The 27,100-nt window shown below is 43.7% G+C and overlaps 1 pseudogene across 1 annotated transcript in view; it reads left to right on the top strand.

Annotated features, from left to right (window-relative positions):
* LOC112867685 (cationic amino acid transporter 3 pseudogene) overlaps positions 1-27,100 on the top strand; it is a 100,880-nt pseudogene that overhangs the window by 64,668 nt on the left and 9,112 nt on the right. The window contains exon 2 of the transcript XR_015253752.1: positions 13,519-13,599. The product of XR_015253752.1 is annotated as a cationic amino acid transporter 3 pseudogene (transcript). The remainder of the gene's footprint in view (positions 1-13,518; positions 13,600-27,100) is intronic.

Genomic DNA, 27,100 nt, shown 5'->3' on the forward strand with positions numbered 1-27,100 from the left:
GGTGGCACTGGCACGGCCTGGAGTGGAATCCCCTGGGAGATAAAAAGGGGAACTGGAGCTCAGTCCTGACCTGAAAGGGGTTCTGGGTGTGATTAGGTAGTGGGTGGAGGGGTTCATGAGGCCACCTACCCCAGGGAAGTCCAGGCCCTGCTGGGGAAAAAGGGTGGCAACAGCGTGCTAGGGAGTACAGGAAACATGGCCTTGGCCACTGATGGGCCCCAAGGGGCTCAGTTGGAGCCAGGAGCACAAGCCCCAGAGGGCCCAACCCTGGTCTGACAGACTGGGTCAAGCTTAAAATGTGGCCTTAGGGCCGCCAGGCTGCCTGAGCACCTCTGCTGGACTATGGGAGGTAGGGAAGGAAGGACCCTGGGCCAGTGTTTTCACTACCTGGTGATTGTCTGGGGACCCTGGTATTTCCCCAACCACCCTACCTCTACCCAAGGCAGTGAATAACACAGGGAGAAAGGGGAAAAGATTGCCCTTGGGACCCAATACAAGGATACACAGACCCTCCCCCTGCTTTTTCCCTTATTTCTCTGAAGCAGATTCACATTTGGGAAAAATCCCAGCTTGAGGCAGAGGAAGATAGCCTAGTAATATTGCACCAGATACCAATGAAACCCCCAGGTCTCCCTCCCCTAGTGTTCTGCCCTGACAGCGATCCTTCCAATTCCTGCCTGTCTCCTTTGCCTCCAGGAATTTTGGCTCTGTAGTCCTGGCTGGGCCACTCATCCACAACCAAGCATAGCATCTGGAACAAAGGAGGTGCTTAACTAGTGCCTTTGGTCCATGCCTATGGGAGATGTGTTAGGGCAGAGTCAATGTGATTTGTAGGCTTTCCTCAGTTGGAGGTTCTTCATGACATCTGTAGCAGTTCTTTCTGTTCAAATTTCAATGTTCTGTCTTAGTATAGTTAGTATAGATTCTGTCCCTTTAGGGTCCTGCTGCTACTCTTTTCTCCCTTCCCTCCATCTCCACTGCAGTGTTTAAGGAACCTAATTTAGGGTTTAGGGAAATCTCAGCACTATCAAGAGAAGACAGTGGTGCCTCTTTTCCATGAGACTGATGGCTTATTGGACCCATCACTTCTTCATTCAGCCCTTGGTCTTTACGTAGGCCTCACTTTCTCCATCTCTGAGAAGTCTTGGCTTCTGTTTGATGATTAACATTCTCAGAAATGTCCTTTGGTCACTGTTTCAGGGTCTTGGAAGCCCTACGTTTTGAATGTCTAGAGCAGGAAGCTCTCTAGGTAGGAACTATATCTTTTTCTTTACTTCCTCCAACAAAATGTCCAATGCATGTTCAGTTAGAATATGCTATGAATGCTGAGTGTGTCAGGAAATCCCTTGAGGTGAATCTTAAGCACATTCCCTTTTAGTTTTAATCCTGGCATGAAGTGAATGATGAATGAGGGAGTGGGGATGTGTGGTGCTGATAGAGGAACCTAGTAGGAGATTGTGAGAGGTGTCTTTGGTGGTGCATCTATCCTTGTTACAGGACTGCTGAGTGGGCTCCTTAGCTGCATCTAGGACTGGCCTTCAAATCACCACAGGCTGGTTCCACATGGCTCCCCACACTCTCTTCCTGGCAACTGGGACATCCTCCATACACTGAAAACTTGTTTACTTCTACAAGCAGATCTTGGTCAACGAAGTTTCCAAAGTTCCATTTAAGCTCTCTGTCCACCTCCTCACCCATGCAGGGTCCCACTAGTTTTCCCACTTCCAGCTTTCCTCCAGGATTCTGCCTAATCCACCTCCTTCACAGTTCCCCACCCTTCTCATGAGCCCTCCTCCCAGGCACACCAGCACTCTGATGGCCCTGCCTCCTGACAGCTCTGCTTTCCTGAGGGCCTGGCCTTCCCAGTGCCCCAACTCCCTGAGGGCCCCCTCTAAGCTCCACCCCAAGTCCTGACTCTGCTTGTCAAGCTCCTTACCTCCTTCCCTCTCTCTTGGTTTGACTTGCACTTTCTTCTCGGGACTTTCTCCTCTGATACAGAAACATCACACGGGTAAGTGATTTCTCGTGTTTATAGATTTGGCATGAAAACTGAGACAGAGTCAGAGAGGAAGAAGGGTGGGCATGAAGTACAACAGGCTGTGAAAGCCCTGTGGGGTTTAAGCAGAGGATATTTTATGGCACCAGAGTTAGACAGTGGATTGGGAGAGGGGGCTGCAGACAGGCCTTGTGAATTTGGGAAGGGCAGGTGGGTTTGCTGGGCTCAGAGTGATTTGGAGGCCTACACTGTGTTCTCTTCCAGACCAGAAAGGTTCTCAGCAATCCTGAGGAAAATATGAGTTAGGGGAAGTTATTCTTTGGCAGTTCTCCTCCCGAGTCCTTCCCACCTCTTTTTACTGCCCTTCTTCCTGGTCTTTCCTTTCTGACCTGGTACAGAGCTTGCTTTATTCATCTTTGTCTTCCCCACAGGGCCCAGCACAGAGTATGCTTAGACATGTTCCTTGAATGAATGAAGATTCTTCCTCCTGGCTCTGGTGTCTCTTTCATGTTTTGCCACGTTTTCTCACTGGAGATTCTAAGAGGCTCTGTGTCCTATCTTCTTAGGGAGGACATTGCTGTGGAGCTTGCAGAGTAGCAGGTCTAGTTTGATAAGGTGGTCCACCATCACCAGAGGGGATGTGACTGTTTCTTCCCAGATATTCAAGGAGCTACATATCTATTTTTATTGCTGAAGGTACCTCCCTGCCTTTCTTATCTAATTAAAAAAAAATTGCCTGGTGGGGATTGATTATAGGCCAGGTCAGGCTGTAGGAGGCAAGATTACCAAGTTCCCCTGGGGTGTGGGAGCTTAGTGGTCTTTTAGTCACTTTAAGAAGGCTTCTCTGTGGTCCCACACATGTTATAAATGACTGCTAAATAACCTTGAAACTTAATGGCTCTGTTATTTCTCTTGGATTCTATCAATTTCATGTACATGATAGGCATTTTCATTGATTGATAAAGAATTGGAGGAGAAGCCTGAAATAGGTCTGTCTTCCTGGGTTTCCAAGAGGAAAAAGAGAGTTTGCTGTTATCTCAGAACATATTTGCAACTCTCTTTTTTTTTTTTTAACGTTTATTTATTTTTTGGGGGACAGAGAGAGACAGAGCATGAACGGGGGAGGGGCAGAGAGAGAGGGAGACACAGAATCGGAAACAGGCTCCAGGCTCCGAGCCATCAGCCCAGAGCCTGACGCGGGGCTCGAACTCACGGACCGCGAGATCGCGACCTGGCTGAAGTCAGACGCTTAACCGACTGCGCCACCCAGGCACCCCTGCAACTCTTTAACTTTAAAGGCCTTGGGAGTCTTAAACTATTCTCCACCCTCCACCCTCCCCAGTGCCATGTACACTGTGGGCTGTACCCAGCACCAGAAACCCAGATAACAGTTATGCATGCACAAAACCCGTTTTATTGATTATATGTGGCAAATGTCAATTTCTAGGTTGTCTTTCTTGTTCCCTCTAGCAGTTAGTTCTTAGGCAACTTCTCTCCATTATCAATGGATAGGTGTTATGTTCTTCTAGAAGCAGATTCACTTTGACATTAATTTAAGCAAAAGCATGTGGAAAGGCCAATTTCCTTCACATGTATGCACTAAATTGACAAATATGATTTTTAGAATATATTTTCATTTTATCCTCCTCCTTTTTTTTTTCTTGTATTATCCCAGAAATCACAAAGCAGAGTGGGGAATAGAAATACCTGGGGAGGAGGGATAAAGAGTGTCCTTTAAATAGTGGTGTAGATTTGTTGCCTGAGCTGGGGTAAGGAGGATGAGTCTTGAGGGAGAAGTCATATGAATCTATATTTGAACAGGAACTCAGGACTTTGATGCAGGATACAAGTTTCATATGACTCAGATGATCTAGTGTCTTTCCTACAACAAAAGAAAGCAAAACAAATTAACTGTCCAAGGGAGATGATGGCGGTGGGGAGCAGCTACCTAGGGCTATGAGAAGAACCAAGCACAGTGTTTTGAGAGAGGACAGAGAGAAAGAGACAGCCGAGTACTTACACGGAGGACAGGAGTACACATTTGAAGATATGAAGTAAGGTGACCAGAGAGAGTCAGCCTTTCCTAAGCCACCTTGTATGCAGTGAATTACTGAGGATATATATTGGGAGGAAGTACATGGAAGAAGGAGCCATAACCTCTGACCACTCACAACTACTAGTCCGAAAGTAGAGACAGGATGTGATGTTGGGTGGGACCACTGGATGGATAGATTCTTAGATATATAGATCAGGGTCAGATCCTTACAAGGAAAGGAAGGATCTGAGAGGGAAAAACAAAGCTGCTTAGGATGACTTCTTAGAAAAAATGATTGTGGATCAATGCTCATTATAGACAAAGACCATCCCACTTTGCAGGGTTTTTGTTTGTTTGTTTTCATTTTTGGAAAATTAGGTGGACAAGCAGTTGGATTTCCTTCTACTGCTCTCTCCTGAGAACTTTTATTAGGTGTTCTGTGTTGACAGGATTTGGAGTTGGGAAGAAAGAGTAGTCAATTGTAAGGGAATCAGAGAAGAAACTGATTTTCATCATTGACTTTCATGTATCACATCACTTTCCAGTCCCTTAATTGCACACCCTTCCTGGATTATCCCAGATCTCTTTTTGATTCCTGTTTGGAAAATCTAATTCTGATTCTTCCTGGTTGCCCATGTAATTTCTGAAGACCTCTAGAAGCAGAAGTTCAGGCTTTCCTGATTTGTCAGGTTGATCATCTTGTTTGGTGTAATAGAAACGTTAAGAACTTCCAAAACTAGATTCTGACTCAAACGAAACCTGTAAATGTGTCAAATCATGAATGAGGAGTGTCACACTTAACTCTATCTTCTCTGTAATTATTCCAGAAGGACTAAAGAAGGGTGCCTTGTTCACAACCATCCCAGAATATTACTAGATTATATGGAGTCCATATAGCCTCTAGAGAAGCCCTGGCTCTCTGATTGTTTACCCAAATAATGGTGCAATGATACTAGTGTGATGTCTGCATGTGGCAGGGACCCCATAGATGTTGTGAGAAAGAAGCAGAAATGTTTTGTTCTATATTTACATAGATTTTGACCTATAATTGAGTGGATGGATTTGGTTTACCTACAGTTGGTCTGGGGTGTGTTAATTTGCATCAGGATGGGTTTTCACTGAATTGCAATTCAGCCTCTCCCAGACTGGGATGGGATTTGAGAGGTGTAGTGCTTTCTTAGTAGGGCAGGTGGGTGAGTTGGAGGAGGTGGCTGTGTTTCCTCTTGGTCTAATGAGTGGACAGTTTGGGGTATGCTATGCCTTCAAGTTCAAGTCTTGGTTGCACCTAGTAATATATCCTTGCAGAATTAGCTTCATTGAAAGAACATGAAGCAGTTTATATCCTATGGAGTTTTAATTTTAGAAAGCTTCTTCCCAGTAACATGCAAACAGAATACAGCAGCAAGTAAGATCCTTGTTGGAAGGATGCCTTTTAAGTGATTCATTTGGTGAGGTTATTCTCAGAAGACTCCTGGGAGATAAGTTTGGATATGAATTGTCTTTAGTATAAGCTGAATTTGTTTACTTCATATTTCTTTCCAACCTTTGAGGGAAGCTATCTGACCTTTCTTCTCTTTACCCAGGGGAGAAGTTAAACCTTTATTACTACTGCAATAGTTTCACTTTCTTTTCCTTTTCAGCAGAGACCAAGACTGAGAGTTGTTGTTGTTGTTGTTATTATTATTATTATCATCATCATTATTACATCTTCCTATCTAATTCCATATTAATATCTAGTTCCAAGATTCAGCGTTAGTGTTGTTATTATTATTACATCTTCCTATCCGTTTCCATATTAATATCTGTAGCAAATATTTGAAAGGATCTATCTAGTTGGGCAAACTGGATTTACTAGTTCCAGGTGTGGTGGAGTTTGTTTGTACTTTTTGGTGGGGGACATGGAAGGAGGGTCTAAAAGAGGCTCTATTTATTGGATCGTGGCCCAAGTTGAGTATGTAGCTTGAAATAATGTTTTTTTGGGAAACCGTTATAAACAATCCCAAGATGGGGTAATTCTTCCCTCTTCCATGCAGTCTTCTCAGGCTGACACACGGTACACAGAAGATACTCACTAGTCTTTTTCACAATGGAAAATGAGGTCCTTAATACTTTTACTTCCATCAACTATGAAGCCATCTGGGATTTTCACATGCTATTGTCTTGAGTATTCATTTCTGACTTAGGAATACACTTCCTCATTTATACTTTATGTATCCTTTACTTCTTTTGCCAGATGGGGAGGTATTCATGAAATGTCCTTAACTGAAAATTCCCAGATAGGGGAATTCTGTATTTGCCACCATTGTCTTGCACTGTGTGTAACTCAGTGCATGTTGATTTCTGAATAATGGTGGTGGTGTTGATAATTTAGGGGAAAAAATGTTGCTTTTTCTTGAGTTTTTTTCCCCCACAAAGTATCACTGTGGTGCCTGAATTTTATAATTTGGAATTGTCTTTGTATTCATTTACATTTAATTGAAAAATTATTTTTAATAGGTTGAATCCAGTGTTTCTCACGTGGACTTTTTGTGGTATCGGCTTGAGGGACCATCCAAAGTCTCACTTTAGACCCAACCCCAAGTACACAGAGCCCATCTGTGTAGTTATTTATAAATAGTATAAGAAAAATGGTAGCAAATACAGAAAATTATTTTTCTGGGAGCTTACAATATAAGGGCACTTGATGGATACCTCCCTATCCAACAGAAACAAGTGAAATCCTATTCTACACCCCATTAAACCAATTGACTATTGTACCACTCCTCTCTTCTACAGGCCAGCCTTAAATGTAGTTATTGCAGTTTGAGTATCGTGTCATGTTTTCTAATGCCAAAACATTAGAATACTTATTTTACAAACAAAGTAAAGCAGTGAAAGTAGTAAAACTCTGTGTTGTCTGTCTGTTCCATTGTCACACATTACAAGGATGACACTGATGTAAATCATGAATGTCTCTGATGATGTACATTCTCTTGGCTGACTTAAGTTACTTCCTTTGTACTTTGACTTTGTTGTGGTGAAAGAGACTTGGAACTCAGTTCTTGTGTCAGGTCTCTGACATCACCAAATTGGGGTATAGATCCTGGGGTACTTCTTGGCTGTCACCAGTTAACTCTTTGCACCTCAGGCTTCAGCTGGGGATGAAAGGCAAGCTAAAAGCATCATCAGGCAGAAGCTGTGCTCCTGGGCTCCACCTCAGCACTTACTGTTTCTACCTTCTTAGAAGTATGGGGATTCCTTAAAAAATGAAAAAATAGAACTACCCTATGACCCAGCAATTGCACTAGTAGGTATTTATCCAAAGGATACAAAAATGCTTATTCAGGGGGCACATGCACCCCACTGTTAATTGCAGCGCTATCAACAATAGCCAAATTGTGGTAACATCCGTAATGTCCATCAACTGATGAATGGATAAGGAAGATGTGGTGTGTGTGTGTGTGTGTGTGTGTGTATACATATATATATATATATATGTATATGTATATATATACATATATATGTATATATACATGTGTGTGTATGTGTATATATACACATACATACATACATACATACATACATACATACTGGAATGCCACTTGGTGATGAAAGAATGAAATCTTGCCATTTGCAACTCTATCCATGGAACTACATGGAAGGTATTATGCTAAATGTAATAAGTCAGTCAGAGAAAGACAGCATATGATTTCACTAGTGTGGAATTTGAGACACATAACAGATAAACATAGGGGAAGGGAAGGAAAAAATAAGATACAAACAGAGAGGGAGGCAAACTAGAAGAGACTTTTAAATACAGAAAACAAACTGGGGGGGTGATGTGGTAGGGTGATAAGCATTAAGGGGGGCACTTTTGGGGATGACACTGAGTGTCATATGTCAGTGATGAATCGCTGATGAATCCTTTATCCTGAAGCCAAGACTACACTGTACATTAATTAACCTGAATTTAAACAAAGACAAAAAATAAAAGTACTAGGCATTTTCAACTTTCCTCCTCCTCATCTTTGTCATCTTCTCAGCTGATGCTCTCTATACCTGCTGCACACATTAGTCTTTTGTCTCCCAAGCACATTGCAGCCCCAGATTCTAAACCTGGCATTTCCTTCCTTCTGATCTTGCTTGGTATTCTCAATCTCTGTTTGCATTCTCCTTCCATAGGTCCCTAGGCACTGGGAGGTTCTGGATACACTCTATTAGACTATGTGCTTCCCCCCACCCCTCAGGTTTCTAGTCTTATGTGTCTCTCTTCTCACATCCCAGATAAGGGCCCAGTCTTCTCCTCCCTTGGGATGCTTTTCATCCCTGTGGGCTGGATTCACAGAGTGAGTCCAGAGAATGGACACTGAGAGGTGCAGAGAGGTTGAAATCCAAGAGCAGAGGGAGGCCTTGGGGGATAGGACAGCAAACTAGGCTTCAGCATTTGGGGCTCTCATATAGGCTGTGTAATTCTTAAGAATGTTTGTGTTGACTGGAAGAGGGAAGCAATCATCTCCCTCCTGGAGCTTAGGCTTAGAGGAGAATTAATATCCTAAAGTTCAGAGAGACTGTGTTTTGTTGCCTGATGTAGGACACATTATGTGGAGGCCAATCCCACGGGGAAAGAAATAGCAGTCAAGAGAGAGCTTTCTTTTTTTTTTTTTTAATTTTTAACAATTATTTATTTTTGAGAGACAGAGCATGGGCAGGAGAGGGGCAGAGAGAGAGGGAGGGAGACACAGAATCGAAAGCAGGCTCCAGGCTCTGAACCATTAGCACAGAGCCCGACATGGGACTCGAACTCACGAACCGCAAGATCATGACCTGACCAAAGTCAGCCGCCCAACCAACTGAGACACCCAGGAGCCCCAACAGAGAGATTTTTTTTAATCCTGTTTGGTGTGTGTGTGTGTGTGTGTGTGTGTGTGTGTATTTCTCTGGTTCTAGCACTCACCAACTCTGCTCTATGGAAATCCTTTCAAAGTGCATTCTAACTTTCTTTTGCTAAAATTAACCCCATCTCTAGCAGAGGCAGTTTCTGAAGTACAGGATTTGGTCCTGTGTTCTTCATAAATGATGTGTGTCTATGGGTGGGGGAGAATAAAGGGTAGAACTTGGAGAATAAATGTAATTACCCAGTTCCTGGCTTTAATTACATGGAAGCCCTGGACATCTTGAACTTTATTAAACTTTTAAATGTCCATAGGGGTGGGATGGACCTGGTGGGTTTTGCTTCCTAGATTTCTCTGAGGACTTTTCTGGAAGGTTCCCTCTCCACTCTCCCTCCTACTGCTAAAGAGACTCTTTCACCTCTGGCTATTACCAGACATCTGGCCTCTGGGACCTTCAAATGTGGCAGGCAGAGATGGGGGTGGGAAGAATAATTTCCCTTTAGATTGCTTGAGTTAATGTTCTTAGGGTCTCCGCTGGCCCTGAGAGGAGCTGGGGGAGCTAGTCTTTGCAGAGCCCCAGGAAAGCCTGGGGAAAAAGACAGGGACCAGTGTTAGGTCTTTATACTCTTGCCTAGTTGCTTCTTCACTGGTCCCTTGAAACCCAGATTCAAGCATGTACACAGGTCTGAAAGTTTCTGTTCTTTGCCTCAGTTTCTCCTTTTGTAGGTTGCATATATAGATTTGTGGGGTCTTTTAGTTTAGAGCTGCTTGAAGGCATTGATGGAGACTGCTCAGAAGGTGTCTACATTGTTGACCCCGCATGAATGGACAGTCCCTAATATCTTATTTTGCTTATATTTTGCATGGTGCTTATTTAGCTCTCAATGCAGACATAGTCCTGGTCCTTACCCTCTTCTCCCTCTTCCCCACATGATCGCTAATCAGTCTGTCCCCAGCACTTTCTCCAGAGCCTGTCAGCCTCCCTTGCCTGCCTGCCTTTGTTTCTCTTCTCCTTGGCCCCCACTCTCCCTTGCACTGGTTGTGATGGGCTGCATTAACTGTGAAAGATTTAGCACTGGGCTCAGGGGTCTTTTGTTTGTAGCATTTTGGGGGCAAGGGTGGGGGAGGCAGTTTTCATATCCATGTAGGGGTTTCTGGGATCCTCAGGTTGGCAATGGGAGAGAGCCTGAGGCAGCAATGGCAGCAGCTTCACCCTGTCAACTTTCTGGGCACATCCTCTACCCAGCAGCACCTGAGAGGGGACCAGCTCAGCAGGGAGCAGATGAGATGGAAGAGGGTCATAGAGCAAATATATGTACCCCTCCCTGGCCTGGCTCCCTCCTTCTGCTCCACACTTACCTGCTTCTCTCTCTTTGTCCTCCTCCCTCCCCACTCCTCACCACAGCCCTGTCTTCTTCCTTCCTACTTTGCCTCCTTTACCTTCATCTCTGTGAGTCAGATGTGTTTGTCTGTGGGCCGGTCTCTCTGACTGCCAATACTTTTTTGTCTCTGATTTTCCAGGACTGAGTCTGCCCTCAGCTCTTCCTTCTGGCTGTCTCTCTCCCTGCTTCCCTCCCTCAATCTCTGAGGGTGTCTCTTCCCATCACATCTTTGTGAGTTTCATCCTGCGTGCCTTTTAGTTTCTCTTACAAATCTCCTCCCATCTGTCTCCTTTTGCTGCCTCTCCATCCCTGTTCCTTCTCTTGCCCTCCCTTCCATCTCTCTTCCTTGCTTCTCTTATCTGTGTCTTCCAGCCTCTTCCCCTTTCTCTGACTCACCACCTGCCTCCTCACCTCTCCCCTCCTCCCACCCCTCAAGGTTCAGACACTTCATGTGGAATCACCTGCATGGACTCCACTTTCCAGGTCCCCACATTGTGTCCCCTCCTCCAGGAGAGACTTATGGCCCCAGCTCTGTATCCTCTGATTCCCCCACCCCCACCCCCCAGTCTTGGTCACTTCTTTTCCTTTCTTATTTTTTTTAACATAATATATTGTAATGGGGTCCACACAAAAGGAGGGAGTGAAGGGTGAGGAACATGCAGGGGACACAGAAACACAATGACATGGCAGGGCCACAGTTTCTGTCCTGTGGGAGGGGCATGGGAAGAAAAGGCCAGGGCTGGAGCTAGGGGTCAAGTGGGATGGAGACACTGTGACTGTATCTCTCTACTTACAGGAAGCACCTATCATCCCTAGATAACCCATTTACCCTGTACCCTACAATCTATCTCTTGTCCTGCCTCTGGCCCTAGTGGCTCCTTGTTTTGCTCCTCTTGATGTGTTTTGCCCTGATAGTTATTCTAGTAGAATGATATTTAGGTCCTGACCCCAAACAACCCACCTTATGAACTGACTACAGTTGCCTTTCCTGCTTCTGCCCCTTCTCCAGTCTCACATTTTGTAGTCTCTGGGACAGAATCTTTCATTTCCCTATTTCTCCTCCTCCCTCCCACTTAAAACAATAAAAGCACAAACTCCTCAGGGAGAGGCAGTAGACAGTAGTGGCAGTGGAAGGGGGAGACGAAGGACCATCAAGGAGAGGTTCACTAATCCCTGGAAAGGCAGGCCAGGAGGAAGGTACAGGGAGGAGTGGGGGTGAGGGCAGTGGCTGCTCCTGTCCTCTGTCACCCCTGCCCACTGTCCAGGGGCTTTACCACAACCGAGGGGACAGGTTTTTGTGGGGTCACATCCGATAGGAGGAAAGAAGAGCAGGATAAGCAATTTGTAAAATCCTAGCAAGTTCCCCTAAGAAAGATTTCTTCCTCCTTTCCTTCTGGAAGCTCCTTGTTTGGGGGAGGGGGCAGGAAGAGAGTGGAGGTGGTGGGAAGAGAGAGGGGAAGAGGAGAGGTTTCCAAGAGACTTTCCTTCACTTTCTACTCTCTCTTTCCCTCAAAGGGTAGCTCAGCAGGGCTGGGACGGGATAGAAGTGGCTGAGAGTCAAGGGCACCCCCTTGGGCTGAGAGGGAGCCCACCGCTGGGGATGTGTGTGCCACTGCAGCTGCTGCCCTAGGACAGATTTTGCTTGTACCTTAGCTGTAGAGCTCGTAGACATGGTGAGGGTCCTGACAGTGCCCCTTCCTATGGTCCGAAATATAAGCCAACCCGGGCATCTTGCCACATACATGACATGGCACTTTCTCCTCATGTCGTACAGTGTGGGGCCTCAGTGGGTCCTTCTTGGATAAAGCTGCCTCACATGGGTCACATTTGAAGAACCATCTAGAAAGGGCACTTGTAAGACATGACTGTTCAGATGATTCTGAGGGAGAAGCTTTCCCACAGTGGGAGCAGTTTCAGGGCTCGTGCACTGCACCATCCTGTCCTGTAGCATGCATGCACGTGGTAGCTCGCCCGGTCATTGCACTTTCAGGGCTGTATGATTGTTGGCATGGGTAGTGCTCTTCCTCCAAAGCCACAGCTTGTCTTGGTTGGGGTGGGAGACGTCACAGAGACCTGGTCAAGCATGTCATATGCATGCTTCTCTTAGATGCTCTTACCAAAGTGGGTCCGGGTCATCCTTCTCCCACCACCACAGTGGCCCCTGTGGTCCCTCTGACTACTCAACTGCCATGACTCTCATCTTTCATTCCCCTGCCATACTGCTCAGCTCACCCAGGTATGCTCAGGAGACTTAGGGGACCATGCTGGACATCTCCATAGTACTGGAGGGGACCCGGCTGGCCTTGGCTCTCATATGGAGGGCCTGATGCCTCCAGAGGTTGTAAGCATCTGGAAGCCTTGACGTAAGGGTGCATGTGTAGGTCCCTTTGCTTTTTGTCATCTTCTCCCAGTCAACTGCGACCAGGGCCACAGCCACCATCCAGGTTAGGGCTATGACAGTGGTATCATGGCTGCAGTGTTGATGGCCACAGAAACAGGGGCCTGTTCTGGGCTACTGGCATGGACACTGGTGGGGGTATGTTGGGGCTTCAGAGCCACGGTGTCCACTGTGAAGGGAGTGGCGGGGCCAGGGGCCCAGGAGGAAGGCCAACAGTGGTTGGGGAAGACTCCTGAATGGCATTCGGAAGCCAGAGCCAGTCCACCTGGATAACCCTGCAGTTTGGGGGGCTTTGGCTTGGATTGGGCAATGGGCAGCTTGGAATAAACTTGGCCAAGTCTTGCATGGGAAAGAAGAGGGACTAGAGCTCAGTCCTGACCTGAAGGGGGTTCTATGGGAGACCCTGTAGTGGGTGTAAACTCATGAGGTCACCCACCAGGAGTGTTGAAGGCCCTGCTGAGTAAGGGGGAACAGCAACATGCTAGGATATGGGGGAATGTGGCCTAGGCCACTGAGGGGCCTCACAAGGCTCAGTGGGACCAGGGATATAAGCCCTGCAGGGTCTAGGCTCTGGGTCAAGTCTAAAGCATGGCCCTAGGGTCTCTAGGCTGCCTGATCACTACTGCTGGCTTAAGGCAGATAGGTAAGTAGGACACCTAGGCAAGTTCTTCTCATTACCTGCTGATTATCTGGGGTCCCTGGTATTTCCCCATCCCCTACCTTCTACCCAGAAGGTAGTGAATAGCATAGGGAGAAAGGGGAAGGATTGCTCTTGGGACCTGATACAAGAACAGACTGAATCTCTCCCTGAACCCACTCTTCTTTCCCTCAAGCAGATGCACATCTGTGAAAATCCCACCTTGAAGCAGGGGAAGACAGCCTAGGACTCTTGGAACAGACACAACTGAAACCTCCAGGTGCTCCTTCCCTACTGTTCTATCCTGACAACCATCCTTCCAAGCAAAGCTTATCTCCTTTGCTTCTAGGAATTTTGGCTCTGTAATCCTGGCCGTGGCCCTCATCCACCACCCAGCATAGCACCTGGAACATAAGAGGTGCTCAATAGTGCCTTTGGTCCATGACTCCTGGAGATGTGTTAGGGCACGGTCAATGTGACTTTTTGGATTTCTTCAGTTGGAGGTTCTTTCTGACATCTGGAACAATTCTTTATGCTCCATTTTCAATGCTCTGGCTTAGTATACTCAGTATAGACTCTTTCCCTTTAGGGACATCCCATTACCCTTCTCTCCCCTCCCTCCACCTCCCCCTCAGTTTTTAAGGACCCTAATTTAGGGTTTAGAGGCATCTCAACACTATTAAGAGAAGGCAGTCATGCCCTTTTTCCTGGAGACGCGTGCCTTCTTGGGTCTATGACATGTGCATTCAGCTCTCGGTCTTTAAGTAGGTCCTACCTTCTCCATCTCTGAGAAGTCTTCCCTCCTCTGGAAGACTAATGTTTTGGGAAATGTTCTTTGGTCACTGTTTCAGGGTCTTGGAAGCCCTGTTTTAAATGTATAGAGAAGGAAGCTCTCTAGATAGGGACTATATATTTTCCCTTACTTCTTTTAGCCCAGTGCTCATTGCATATTCAGTTAGAATATGCTATTAACTCTGAATGACTGTTTCAGGAAATCCCTTGTGGTGAAGCTTAAGCCAGTTCCCTTTTAGCTTCACTCCTGGATTGATGGGAATTATGGGTGATGCGTTGGGAGTGGATGGAGGTGGTAGAGAAACCTAGTAGGAGATTCTGAGAGAGGTGGCTGCTGGGGAGGGTACTTCTACCCTTATTTAAAGGACTGCTGAGTGAATGCTTTAGCTGGATCTGGGACTGGCCTCCAATCACCATAGGTTGGCTTCACTGGCTTTCTACCTTCTCCTCCTGAAAACCAGGATCTCCTCCATACCTAGAGCTCTGGGAAGTTTGTTTGCTTCTAAGTTTACATCTCAACATCTTCTTTAGGAACTCAGTCCATTTTCTTACCCACGGAGGGCCCCTCTATTCTTCCATTGCCCACCCCCAACTGTAGGATTCTGCCTAATGTACCTCCTTTAGAGTTTCCCACCCTTCCCCTTTGCCATACTGCCTGACATCCCAGGCTCATAATAGTCCTGTCTCCTGATGGCCCTGCCTCCCTGAAGGCCCAGCCACTTTAGGGCCCCCTCTAACCTCCACTCCAACTCTTTACTGTGTTTAGCCAACCTCTCTCCCTGTTCATGAGTTTGCCTTGAATATTCTGCTCAGGTCTTTCTCTTCTGAAGCTGAAACAGTCCACAGGTAAACAATTTCTTCTGTTTATAGATTTGGCACACACACAAAAAAAAAAAGTGAGACAGAGCCAAAGAGTTCTAAGTTCACATCTTGAAAGAGTATTACTTAAGAATTCAGTCCATGGGGAGCCTGGGTGGCTCAGCTGGTTGAGCATCTGACTTCAGCTCAGGTCATGATCTCATGGTTCATGAGTTCGAGCCCCATGCCAGGTTCTGTGCTGAAAGCTCATAGCCTGGAGCCTGCTTCAGATTCTGTGTCTCTCTTTCTGTCCCTCCCTCACTCACACTCTGTCTCTCTCAAAAATAAATATTAAACACTAAAAAGAATTTTAGAGAAAAAAAATAATTCATTCCACTTCCTTACACATGCAGGACCCCAAAATTCTATCATTTCCCACCTCCAAATTTAGCATTCTGTCTAATCCACCTCTTTCACACTTTACCACTCTTCACATGTGCCCTACTGCCAGGTACCCCTTGCCTCCTGATAGTGCTGCCTCCCTACAGACCCAGCCCCCTTGAGTGTCCCCTCTAAGGTCCACTCCAAGCCTTGACTCTTCTTGGCTAACTTCCTTCCCTGTCCATGGGTATGGATTGAATCTTCTTCTCAGGTCTTTCTCCTCTGAGGCTGAAATAGCCCATGGTTAAATGATTTCTTCTGTTTATAGAGGTGGCAAACAAACAAACAAAAACTGAGCCAGAGCCAGAGAGGAAGAACAGGGCTGGCTTGGAGTGCAGTTGGCTGTCCAACCCCTGTGTGGTTTGAGCAGAGGGTCTTTCATGACTCCGGAGCTAGATTTTGGTTTGGGGGTATGTGTGTGCAGCCAGAAGCCTGGTGAGTTTAGGAAAAGCAGGTGTATTTGCTGGGGTCAGAGTGATTGGGAGGCCTACACTCTCTTCTCTTCCAAACCAGAAAGGCTCTTAGCTCTGCTGAAGAAAATATGAGTTAGGGAAGGTTATTCTTTGGTGCTTCCTCTGCAGAGTGCTTCCCACCTCTTTGCCCTGTCCTCCTTCCTGGCCTCTCCTTTCTGACCTGGTGCAGAGCTTACTTTATTCATCTTTGTCTTTCCCACAGGATCCAGCACATAATATGTATAGACATGTTCCTTGAATGAAGATTCTTCCACCTGGCTCTTCTACCTCTTTCATGTTTTGCCACACTTTCCACTGGAGATTCTGAGTCTCTGTGTCCTGTATTCTTAGGGAGGACTTTGGCATTGAGTTGGCAGATTAGCACGTCCAGTTTGATGAGGTGCTCTCCTGTCACCAGAGAAGAATTGAGGTTCTTCTTCCTCTGGGCTCTAGGAGTTAAATATCTATTTTTACAGCTGCTGAAGTTACCTCCCTGCCTTTCTTATCTAATTTAAAAAGTGTGGAGTTGACTGATTACAGGCCAGGTCAGGCTATAGGAGGATAGATTACCAAGTGCCCCTGGGGAGTGTCTGCCTAGTGGTTTTTAAAACACTTTAAGAAGGCCTTTCTGAGGTCCCAAGTATATTACAAATGAGTGAGTGCTAAATAACCTTGAAACTTGATGGCTCTGTTATTTCTCTTGGAATCTATAAACTTTATGCACAAGATAGGCATATTTTATTGATTGATAAATGTTCAGAGGAGAAGGCTGAAATATGTTGGGATTCCTGGGTCTCCAAGAGGCAGTTTGCCGTTATCTCTGAACATATTTGCAACTCTTTAATGTCAAAGGACCTTGCAGTCTTAAACTGTTCTCCCCTCTCTCCCCTCCCCACCACCGTGTACACTGTGGGCTGTACCCCAACACCAGAAACACAGACAACACTTATCCATGCATGACACTTACTTTATTTTATTTTTTAAATGTTTTATTTATTTTTGAGACCAAGAGAGAGCACGAGTGGGGGAGGGGCAGAGAGAGGGGGAGACACAGAATCTGAGACAGGCTCCAGGCTCTGAGCAGTCAGCACAGAGCCCGATGTGGGGCTTGAACTCATAGATCGCAAGATCATGACCTGAGCCGAAGTTGGATGCTTAACCAACTGAGCTACCCAGGTGCCCCGACACCTGCTTTATTGACTATAGGTGGCAGATGTTTCTTTCTAGGTTGTCCTTCTCTTGCCCTCTAGCAGTTCTTGTGCAACTTCTTTCTATTATCATTTGATAATTGTTATATGCTTCCCAAAGGCAGATTCATTTTAACATCAATTTAAGCAAAATCATATGGAAGGGCCAATTTCATTCACAAGTCTATTTCAAGTATAACTCATAAATATGATTTTTGGAATATATTCTTTTATTTTATCCTAGTCCTTGTTCTTGGATTATCCCAGAAATCATGAAACAGAGTGGAGATTACAAAGAACTGAGGAAGAAGGATAAAGAGTGTCCTGTGAAAGTGGTGGTACATGCTCTTTGTTATAGATCATGTTGCCTGAGCTGGGGTGAGGCAGATGGGTCTTGGTGGAGAAGGCATATGGTTCTATATTTGGATAAGAAGTCAGGACTTTGAGGCATGATACAATTTTCATATGATTCAGATGATCTGGTGTCTTTCCTACAACAAAGCAAAGCAAAACAAATTAACTTTCCAAGGGAGATGGTGACAGTGTGGAGCAGCCACCTAGGGTTGTGAGATGAACCAAGCACAGTGTGTTGAGAGAGGACAGAGAGACAGAGACAGCTAAGTACTTACATGGAGGAGTGAAGGGCACATTTAAAGATATGAGGAAGATGACCAGAGAGATAGTCGGCCTTCTCTAATCCACCTGGTGTGCGGTGTATTACTGAGGGCGTATATTGGGAGGAAGTACATGGAAGAAGGAGCCATGGACTCTGATCCCTCACAACTGCAAGACTAAAAGTGGAGACAGGACATAGTGTTGAGTAGGATAACTGGATGGATATCCCGAAACAGCTTACAAGGAAAGGAAGGATTTGACGGAAAAAAACAAAGTTGTTTAACATTACTTCTTCAAAAAAATTTTTGCGGATCAGTGCTCATCGGAGACAAAGGTCATCCTGTATTACAGTTGTAGTTTGGAAAATAAGGTAGACAGGCAGATGGATTTCATTCTGCTTTCTACTGAGGACTTTATTCAGTGTCCTGTGTTGACAGGATTGAGTGATTTAAAAAGTTAGTGGAGAATCATATAGGAAATAGAGAAGAAATTGATTTTCACTGTTGACATCATTGTATCACATCACTCTCTAATCCATAATTGCATACCCTTCCTGGCTTTTCACAGCTGTCTTTCTGATTCCTGTTTGGAAAATCTAATTATGGTTCCTCCTGGTAGCCCTTTCAAGTTTCCGAAGAACTCTAAGAGCAGAAGCTCAGGCTTTTCTGATTTGTCAGGTTGAACATCTTGTTTTGGTGTGATAGAAATGTTGAGAATTTTCAAAACTAAATTCTCACTGAAACTAAAGTTGTAAATGTGTCAAATCATGAATGATAAACATTGTATTTACCTCTGTCCTCTCTGCAGTTATCCCAGAATAACTAAGAAAAAGTGCCTCGTTGACAAACATCTCAGAATGATAGTAGATTATATGGAGTCTATACAGCCTCTAGAGAAGCTCTGGCTATCTGCTTGTTTACCCAAATAATGGTGCATTGATACTTGTGTGGTGTCTGTAGATAGCAGGGACTCCATGTGTATTGTGGGAAAAAAGCAAAAACATGTTGGTCTACATCTACATAGATTTTGGTCTATATTAGAGTGGATGGATTTGATCTACATACAGTTGGTCTGGAGCGTGTTAGGTTGCATCCGGATGGGTTTTCACTGACTTGGAAGTCAGTCTTTGCCAGTCTTGGATGGGATTTGAGAGGTTAGGGCTGGTGGTGGTAGGGTAGGTAGATGAGCTGGAAGGCATGGCTGTGTTTCTTCTTGGTCTAATGAGCATACAGTTTGGAGCCTGCCATGCTTTCAAGTTCTAGTCTTGGTTGCACCTATTAGTATTTACCTGCAGAATTAGGGTTCCTAGCCTCATTGAGAGACCATGAGGAGTTTTTATTTTATAAAGAGAGACAAAGGCTTCTTCCAGTAACATACAAACAGAATATAGTACAAAGTGAGATCATACGTGGGAAGATGCCTGGTAAGTAATCCGTTTGCGAGGTTGTTCTCAGAAGAGTTGTGGGAGATAATGTTGGATATTATTTTTTTTAATCATAAACTGAAATTATTTACTTCAGTTTTCTTTCCAACGTTTGAAAGAAGTTATCTGACCTTTCTTCTCTTTCCCCTGGGGAGAAGTTACACTTTTTAAAATTTTCTAATTAAAAAAAATATTTATTTTTAAATTTACAATCAAGTTAGTTAGCGTATAGTGCAACAATGATTTCAGGAGTAGATTCCTTAATGCCCCTTACCCACTTAGCCCATCCCCCCTTCCACAACCATCTAGCAACCGTCTGTTTGTTCTCTATATTTAAAGGTCATTTATGTTTTGTCCCCCCCCCCCATTTTTATATTATTTTTGCAAGAAGTTACACTTTTATTACTACTGCAATAGATTCTCTTTCTTTTCCTTATAAGCTGAGATCAAGATGGAGAGTTGTTGTTGTTTTTATATCTTAGTATCTAGATCCATATAAATATCTGTAGCAAATATTTAACTAGAACTTTCTAGCTGGTCAAACTGGATTTACTCTTTCGAGATGTGGTGAATTATGTTTTGTCTTTTTTGGTGAGGGACATGGAAGGAAGGCCTAAAAGAGGTTCTATTTATTAGATCATGTGCAAGCTGAATAGATACTTTAACCGATGTCTTACTGCAAAACAGTTATACATAATGCCAAGATGGGGCAATTCTCTGCTCTTGCATGCAGCCTAGTCAGGTTGACTAACAGTGCACAGAAGACACTCACTGGTCTTGCTACCACAGAACATGAAGTCCTCACTACTCTTACCTTCCATCAACTAGGAAGCTATCTGGGTCTTAAAATGCCTTAGCCTTGACTCTTCATTTCTGATTGAAGAATACCTGTTCTGGTTCATAGTTGATGTATATTTAATTATTTTGGCATTTGGGGAGGTATTCATGAAATGGCCTTACTTGTAAGTTCCCAGAGAGGGGAATTCTGTATTTGCCACTACTGTCTTGCAGTATGTGTAACTGAGTGATGATGATTTGGGGGTAATGTGGTGGTTGTGATGATTCAGTGTAAGAAAAATGTTGCTTTTGCTTGAGTTCTTTTGCACAAAGAATCAGTGCGGTGCCTGAATTTCTAATTTGGAATTTGCCTTTGTATTCATTTAAGCTTAGTTGAAATCTGATCTTTAATAGATTGAATGCAGTCTTTCTCACTTTCATACTTAGAAATTTTTGTGGGTTTGACTTGAGGAACAATACAATTTCTCATTGTAGGTGCAATCCAAAGTATACAGAACCTATCTGTATATTCAGAAACGATACAGGAATAATGGTAGTAAATACAGAAAATTATCTCTGGGAGCTTATAGTAATTTTTTTAATGTTTATTTATTTTTCAGAGAGAGAAAGACAGAGTGTGATTGGGGAGGGTCAGGGAGAGAGGGAGACACAGAATCTGAAGCAGGCTCCAGGCCCTGAGCTGTCAGCAAAGATCCTGATGCCTGGATTGAATTATGAACCATGATATCATGACATGAGCCAAAATCAGACACCTAACTGATTGAGCCACCCAACCACCCCTGGGAGCTTGCAATATAAGGGCATTTCATGGAGACTTCCCCATCTTCTTGAAACAAGTGAAATCCTGTTGTACACACCATTCAATGAATTGACTATGTTACCACTCCTCCCTTCTGGACGCTGGCCTTAAATGTTGCAGTTTGAGTCTTGTGTTATGATGCCTAATGTCAAAGCATTACATGGCTTATTTTCCAAATAAAGAAATGAAAGTAGTAAAATTATGTGTTGTCTATATGTTCAGTTGTTACACATCAAAGTGATGATACTGGTGTGAATAATGACCCTCACATATAATGTATAGTCTCTAGGCTGATGTGGGTTACTTCCTCTGTACTTTCACTTTGTTGTGGTAGAAGATACTTGGGCCTCAGTTGTGTCAGATCTCTGACGTCACCAAACCGGGCTGTACATCCTGAGTTACTTCCTTGGTTGTGGCCAATTAACTCTTTCTACCTCAGACTTCCACTGTGGAAGGAAAGGCAAGCTGAGAGCGTCATCAGGCAGAAGCTCCACTCCTTAGCAACACCTCCCCACCTACTACTCCTACCCTCTTCCTTAAATGTATTTTCCTAGTGAAAAGTTCTAAGTCAGTGAGTTATGCCACTTGATATTAATGAGGGGAGAGAAGAGGGCAAGGTGAACATACTGGAGAGATCAGGTATCTATCTTCAGGTATGCCCAGAGAAGCTTGCAAAAGGAGGATCTGTGGAACAGGGTTTGGAAAGAGCATGTTCTAGGCAGAGAGGAACAGTCTGCATGAGGGTGATGTTATTGGCAGCAAGATGTACATGTATGGGGAAATATTTGTCCTGTTCAAGAAAAAGCCACATAAAAGTTAACAGTAGGAGTAAGTGGTAGAAGAACAGTGCAAAGAAAGACCAGGAAATACAATCTTAGTAGTTTAGACTTAATAGAGAATAGGAAACTTCAGGTCTGGTTGGAAGTGTGTGTTTTTGTGTGTATGTGTGTGTGTGATTATGCACATGCCTTTTTAAGACATGAGGAAATTATTATTGTCCTGAAGGAGGATGAATAGAGACTGTTCAGAATGTGGTTATCTGGTGTTATGTAGGGAGCAGGAAGAATGTGATTTAGGCCTTTATCCTGCTTCAAGAAATTCACTCTCTAATGGCTGCTGAGGGATTCTGGGGGAGACTGAGCGGATCCCATTGTTTAGATTTATCAGTTTTATGGGTGAAGAGGGTGGAACCAGGAGTATGGCAGGAGGCTGTCCCTGGATATGCAGTATTTGCAAACCCTAGGAATCTACTAGATACCTGTCTAGGGTGGAAAATGTGCTAAGTGTCTAAATAACTTCATGTCAGCTGAATTGAATTGGGGACCAGGTTGGTGATCCCCAAATATCTGAAACCAGGGATTTCAGTTGGAATTTCTTAGATTTGTTCCAAATTTTTATGCAGCTTCACTGATTAAAGTCAGGATCCTTAGAGGCTGCTTTGTCAGTCCCCTTGTTTCTGGATATATTTGGAGTTTTATTCCTTTTAAACTAAAAAAGAAAGGCAATCCTTTGCCTTCTCTGTTGATCTTCCTATACTGATAGCATGTTCAGAATACCCATTATTCCTTAGCTCAAGTCCATATTCCTTCATAACTTTTTTTAAAAAGTGAGGATTTCCAAAAACAAAGAGGTCTGTATTCATGCCTGATGTTCATTGATCTTTGTGCTTGTTTTCATGGATGTTTAATAAATACTAACAATGTTCCAGATGCTGTGAGCTCAGAGCTGGCCACAGTAATGGGTCACAATGGGGAACACTAATGCCCATTTTTATATTCTACTATATTCTCTGGTTGTCAATAACAACCACACCAGAATGATCACTCTGACATAGCTGAAGTCCTTTTACCAGCATCATCCTGATATTTTAGTTCTGGAAAGTGGTTAATTGCAGTTTGGAGTGACTGGTGAGCTGATGTTTTTATGGTGCTGTTTATTCTACATTAAGGATAAGGAAGAGATTGACATTCTCTGGCAACCATTCCAAGTCTGCATCTGATTGGCAGCCAAATCTGGGGAGCAAATGTCCAGGTGAAATAGGGAGATTAAAAAGATGTTTTGTAAAACCATTCTCATTAAACTGACACCATCTACCCATCTCCCTCCTTTGTTCTAGCTGGTGCTCTCCTTTTTGACTGAGTTTTCCTAACAGTGTGTGTCTGCACCATCTGGAAGCCATGGATGATGGCTGTGGGTTGGGAAGGCCAAACCTGAAAGTAATAGGTTGTCAGGGAGATTTTAAGCATCTTCCTGCCATTGGGCTTCCATTTTAGAAAATGTCTGCACCTCCTTTTGCCTGTCTTCCTTTACACAATGAAAATCAAGGTTTCACTTTCTTCTCTAGCATTCCCTAAACTGCCCTAAGGTGGTTCTTTTTCTTCTTAAGAATGAGGCAGTGACTAGAAAAGATTTGTAATAGATTGATGAAGGAATTGGATGATGAAAGCAGTCTCAAAGAGGTTACTTATATTTGGCATCTGGAAATCTATTGTCCTATATTTCCACTAAAAGCCAAGTAAAAGGAGATAGGCTAAAGTCGTGGGCAGGAATTACAATTAGCTGTAAAATCATATCTGGGAACTATTGGAATAGCTAAGGGATGCTTTGGAATCTTTCTTGGCATCTAAAAGGATAATCTGGAGATTTTTTGGCCCTAGATTAGGTTTGATTTTAATCAGGCATGGTTTAGAGCTTTCATTTTTAATGGTTCTAGAACTCTAACTCCTGCCCATCAGTATGTATTTAGGAGGAAAGGAAAGAGATTGGCAAGGGTTTCCTGGGCACAAAGATAGGAACTGGCTCAAATACTCTTTTAACAGCCATGCCCCAAGTCTTCACTCTTTGTGGATGTAGAATTCCTTGGGAGAAAGAACATAGTCTTTGAAATAACAAAGAACCAAATTCAAATTCCAGCCCCTCTTGGTACTGGGTTATGGGCTTGGGACAGTTGTCTCACTACTCAGTCTGTAAAGTGGAATAATAATACTTATTTCATTGGGTTGTTATGAGGATTAAATGAAATAACATCTCTGTTTACTTGCAGCTCAACAAATTCTGGCTCACTTTCACCACTCTCTCCATGTATCCCTAAATCTTGCACATATACTTGGTACCTCTATTTGCTAGATACTATTTTTCTCTGCCTTCAGGATCTATGTATGTTCCCCCAATGCCTCTAAGAGTTTAAGTCTAGGGCCCTGTTTTATTAGTGTGTGCTAGTCCCACAAAATGACAGTAAGAGTATGGAGTTTTTATAAGTGTACTTACATGAGCCAGGGTTGTGGTGTCTTTCCAGTCATTTTTGCTTGGTGACAATTTTCGTTGTAAATCAAAGACAAAGGAGTTCTATCTTCCCACCACTCCTCTGATCTAAAGTTCCCGATTTGAGGCTAGATCATTCTGGGTGGGGTTTGGTTCCAACTAAAAGTGATGACAAGCTTGTTGATAAAGGGCATTCAGGGAAGGAGAATCCATAACATTTACTATTGGGACATTCTTTTTTTCTTCCTATGTTTTTAGTTTGAAAAATATCAATCCTGCAGAAAGTTGTGGGAACAGTATAGTAAACACCCATTTATTTATTTTTCACTAGGATTGACTAGATATTAATATTTTGCCACATTTGCTTGCTCCATCCAATGTATGTGTGTATGAACATGGGTGCATGTATGTATAAAATATGGTCTGTAGTCTAGGTTAACTAATTACCTATCTTTTTATACTGAAGTGTTTTGCCATGACCCAGGTGCAATCCAGGGTCATTCATTGTATTTCGTTGTTATGTCTCTTTATTCTCATTTAATGTGCAACAGTCCCTCAGCCTGTCATTCCCATCATTGACAGTTTTGAACAGCACATGCCAATTGTTTTATAGAAATTCCACCTTCTATACAAAGTTGTTTTGTAGATTGATCATTTTTATCACAATATTTAGGTGACACATTTTTGGACAGGAATAGTATATAAGAATATGTTAAAGACAATGAGTGCCTTGTATGCAGGGAACATGTCTTTTTCCTCTCTGTTGTGTTTGTAGCATCAAACACCAGGACTGACATTTAGAAGGTGCTGAATGTTTATCGAATGAACAAATGAATGAATGAATGAAATAAGACTTTCACTGCCACTCTAGTCTATTATTTTTCTACTCAAGGAAGGGAGAGAAGCAGCCTTCTCTTATATCTTAGTCCCCTTCTTATGATAAATGTGTGAAAGCTTAAGGATAACCCAGGACATCTGTAAAGACCCACAGAGAAGGAAATGAAATGGGCAGTATGTGGTGAGGTAACTGTGGAGTCTCTTTACGCTGGGGGTCGGTGGTGATCATACTGTGTTGTGAGTGGTCAGTGAATTAATTGTTGTCATGGATTGCTCTGGAAAGAGAATGAGCACACAGAGCCTATGGGAACATGGCCTGTTACCTTGAAAGAAAAATTAGTTATTTACTAACTTAGTGAAAATATTTTCTGTTTATCTCCTCCTTTTCCAGCAGGAACAACCCCATTATTATCTCCTTCTCTACCCTCCACATTGCCCCCCTATTCACATACATAAGTGTGTATTTCTAACATGTTTGAATGGTAGTTGATTAGCCATTCTATCCAGATTATTAGCTGTTGAGAAAATCTATACGCCTTGGACTTTTCCTCTAGATGTAGAAGCTTTCATTGCTGTTTCCCAGGGGGAAGTGAGATTATGAGAAGTATTCTTTGACTCTCAGAAATGTATTTTCAGACTTCCCTCTGGGGCCCTTTTTCTCTCTAGCCCTGAGCTACTCAGATGCTTCTGACAGTCCTTCCTGAGGCATCTGGAGTTTTGGAAGGGCTTAACCTATGTAATTTTGCAACGCTTGCAAGTGCCTGATGCACATGTTTACTCTCCCATTTCTGAGGGTCTCTCTGCCCCGTCTTTGCAGTCCTTAATTTCATAAGGTTCTGGAAAACCCACCCTTTATGTCCATGTCAGCTCTTCATTATTCACAATAATGGTGGAAATAATCTAAAAGAATAATTGTAGATTACTGCACGGAAAAAGGGCATTTCTGAAAATAGTGCTTGAGGATGCTATTTTTGTGTATTGTTATAAGCTGGATTTGTGGTCGGCTCTCTCAGGATTCCTAATCATGGCTTTGCTTTCTCTGCTATAAGCTTGCTTGTTCATTTTTCTTCTGCCTGCTTATGTTGGAGTAACAAAATATGACTTTTTAATTCCCAGATGTTTTATTCTTTGAGTTGCTTCTCTGGGATCTTCATACTTGGTCTGTAGCCCACTGTTGATCTTCAATAAAATTGGGAAGAGCACAAGGATGACTCTGCACAACACAGTTGAAGTAAACAGAAATGATCAAACCATTACCCATCTCTGACCCTGCCATTCACATGGTCCTCCTCTGGGATTCCTGCTCAGGGTCCATGAATGGACTTCAGGAGAGTGTAGGGAATTTTTTGAGACGACCAAACTCAGAGGGCTCTGTGACTCAACAAATGCTAAGAACAACTCTTGTGTCTGTTAGGAGGGAGGTGGCTGAGGACTGTTCCACAGAGGGAGAAACGTGGTACAAGCATCCTTAGTGCCCAGTAAGGAGCCTCCAGAGACAGTTGAAGGAGTGAAGGAGAAAGAGGAATTGGGAAAAGGGAAATGGGTTCAGAAGGAACTGGTAGGAGGAGTGCCCCATCTTCCCTTGTTCTCCACCCTCTTTCTAGCAGGTGTTCCTTCTCTGTGTTCTCCATGTCCTGACAATTACAGGGTACAGTTACCCTTCAACTTAACTCCCACAACATTATCTCATGCAATTCCTTGTTGAATCTGAAGTGCACAGAGTGGAGTCAACCCCTCCCTCAGCCATGGACTGTTAGCATCATTGCTTCCTGTCAGACCCCTTTGCATGCAATGCATTTTATTTTACCCTTTCATCCTGATCTCTATTCTCATTTCCCCTCCTCACTGGAGGCACCTGCTTTAGTGTATTTAACAAATGCTCTTCCAATCCATGCTCTATATATTTGGATACATTCATTAATTCTATAAATACACAGTTGTAGTGTGGGGAATATAGCCAAGAGCCAAGCAGTAAAAATGCCCTGCTTCCATGGAAATTGCATCTTTTAGTGTGAGGCAAATAATAGACAATTAAGTACAACACATAGTACCTTGAATAGTGACAAGTGCTATGAGGAAAATGAGGGCAGGGGCATAAGGTATGGCTGGGTGATTAGGAGCAGATTGTAGTTTTATATGTGGTGCTTAAGGAAGGCTGTGGTACACATGTGCTATTTTACCAAATTTAGTGAAGTGAACAACCATGGGGCTAACTGGGTTCAAAGTGGTATGGTCATAGGGACAGCAAGTACAAAGGCCCTGAGGTCGGGTCTTGCCTGGTATGTTAAGAGGCCAGAATGGTTAGGAGACTAGAGAAAAATAAGTGGGAAGAGGGAGAAACCGAGGCTGAGTAGTAGGTGGGTCACTGACAAATACTG

Source organism: Puma concolor, chromosome B4 (genome assembly GCF_028749965.1).
Source record: "Puma concolor isolate L17-30 chromosome B4, mPumCon1.1.hap2, whole genome shotgun sequence".
Lineage (NCBI taxonomy): Eukaryota > Metazoa > Chordata > Mammalia > Carnivora > Felidae > Puma > Puma concolor.